This window comes from Sinocyclocheilus rhinocerous, unplaced genomic scaffold (assembly GCF_001515625.1).
Source record: "Sinocyclocheilus rhinocerous isolate Xijiao unplaced genomic scaffold, SAMN03320098_v1.1 scaffold1294, whole genome shotgun sequence".
Classification (NCBI taxonomy): Eukaryota; Metazoa; Chordata; class Actinopteri; order Cypriniformes; family Cyprinidae; genus Sinocyclocheilus; species Sinocyclocheilus rhinocerous.
In genome coordinates, this window is record NW_015656157.1 from 2,119,393 (window position 1) to 2,121,879 (window position 2,487).

The following is a 2,487-nucleotide window of genomic DNA, read 5'->3' on the forward strand; positions in this document are numbered from 1 at the left end:
AAAGCTACAGTATACGAGCTGTAGGAGCGCAGGAAATTAAGTAAACTAGCACATTCGGGAAAGCCTAATACCCAATGGGCCATGCAAAGCATTCTGAGCCCCCCAACGTGGCGCTTTTGAAGTAGGCAACTAATCATTTTTGCATGGGCCCAGCACAAGAAAATATATCTTTTTATCTGCTTTGTTTACAGCTGCCAGATTCTGAGACCCTTTGAAATGTGCAGCGGTGTCATGGTGCTTCATTCATCTCCCAAGTTCTCAATTAAAACCCACTGCTCACAAACTGAGAGGAACGAAGAGGAATGCTCAATGTGGAACATCTGCAAACATCACATCTGCGAGGCGCGAACCCCCCTCCTCAAAAGGGTGAGAAAACGGAGAGCATCTTCTTTCTTCTCTCAAGGGGGGGTGGCAATGAGCTGTGAAGGAAGGTGGGGTTTAGGGGGGCTTCTGCAGAGGAGCCTTTGTGCCAAGATCACAACCAGATGTGTCAAGAGCGTCCAAACAGGAATGAGTGCATGTCTGCAATTTTCAGCAATTTGTCAGATTTAAGGGTTCACCCCAATACCACCTGATAGACAAATAAAATTCTCCCCACGCCCATGCAATAATTCGAAACACGCGGCACCCCCGGAGAGCCAATCTGCAGCCCAGTTGCTCATTCAGTGACAAGACAAGGCCCTGAAGTGAATCATTGAGCCTGCATAATCTGAAACAAAGTCAAAAATGATCATCATCGTTTCCCTCGGTCTGCGTCCCGGCGGAGTGAAGATGTTGAAATCCGTACAGTCTTCACACGCTTTAAATCCATCGCACGGCACATTTGTGCAAAAAAAAAAAAGTCTTGATCCAAAACAAACATTTGAATAAATAAACATGAGCGACAGCCAGTTAATCCCTCTGGTGACACGTCGTAAATCCAGCCTCAAATTTTTGGCCTTTAAAGGATTTTTGCCACACATGCTCACGATTCCACTGCTTACATAATCAGTCCACAAAATTATTTTCAGGAAATATAGATTTGGTCTATAACGCTCACATTGTCAGGTGAATGAGCAAAAAGAGGCAATATTTTTTGTTGTTTCATAGTTTTTTTGTTTTTTTTTTCCTGGGAATCATAATTGCAAAGCCTTTTAGTATGTGAAAAAGAAAAACAAAAAGTAACATTATTGTATTGTGTTTTTATTTTGTTTCATGATTTGTTGTATTTTTTTTAATTAATTAATTAATTTTATTATTATTATTATTATTATTATTCATTATTATTATTGTAAAACCTTTAGTATGTTAAAAAGAAAACCAAAATAAATAACTGATCAGTTATTAACAGATAATTATTAACCTTTTTTTAACGTCATTGGTGTTTATCAATGTTAAAAATGTGTAATTTGAAAAAATACAAAAAAAGCTTTTGGAAAAGCAACTCCAAGTTCAAAGCGACAAGGTTTCATTTCTGTGTCCTGGGTAACTGTTTGCAGTGTGGTCACGGTGTGCTATAAATGCCGTTTGAATATGCATACTAAATGTAGTTTCTGATAATGCAAATACTCAGAGCTGCGCCTCATATTCTGTATAATATGTGCCTTGACTGGATTTATTGCACTGTAAATGCAGTAGGTTGTACAGGGACTTGAGTAAGTGTGAGAATAAGTCTTACACCCATTTTCCACAAAGTTGTTCATGTTTATACCATTAGGTATGTTTTTAGTGTACTTTGAGTCCATGGCTCACTTCCGACTGAGGGACTCTGTTTTGGCCGTCCTCGCACTGTTGTTCCTGGACATGCATAGGCAGGCTTTGTGTTTTAGAGACAAGAGATCTTGTGTCCGTAGGTGTTGGCCAAGCATGACTTCATAAGATGTGTGTGGTCATGCGTCCGTACGGGTAAACGCTGGGCAGAATGTGAAGAACATACCTTCATTTGTTTGAGTTTGCATACCACTGTGTCCATGAGGGCCAAGAGCAGCTGACTTGTACCATCTGTGGCATAAGATTCTCGCTACCCACTGTTGCTTCAAGGCCCGTCTAATTGCCCGTCAGGGGGCTTGGGGTTTTTGCCCACTGACCCCCATTCACCACTTCGCCCATCTTAGGCTGTTTTCAAGGCTGTCGTCACTTTCGAAATGGCAAATGATTTTAAATTATGGCCTCGCAAGTCTTTGTCAATAGCCGTCCTGAATCTTAATGTGAATTGGTTGGTCTTCAACCTCCACAGGTTTGTTTTTCTTCAGGTTTGTTTCTCACACGCTGGCTGACAGACATATATCAGCTTGGCCGGTTTATGTCATTTCAAAATATTTTATTTTGGCGATTTGTAAAAGGACGTTTTGAGGGGAGCAGCCTATGTTGTTTTCCAGTTAATCTAGTTTACTGCTAAACTTGCCTTGTCTTGAGTAACAACATATTAGCATGTCATTTCTCCATGATTTATCTTATTAGCAGCACAACCACCATGTCTGTATTAGCTTCCCGGCCTCCGCCTCTCAG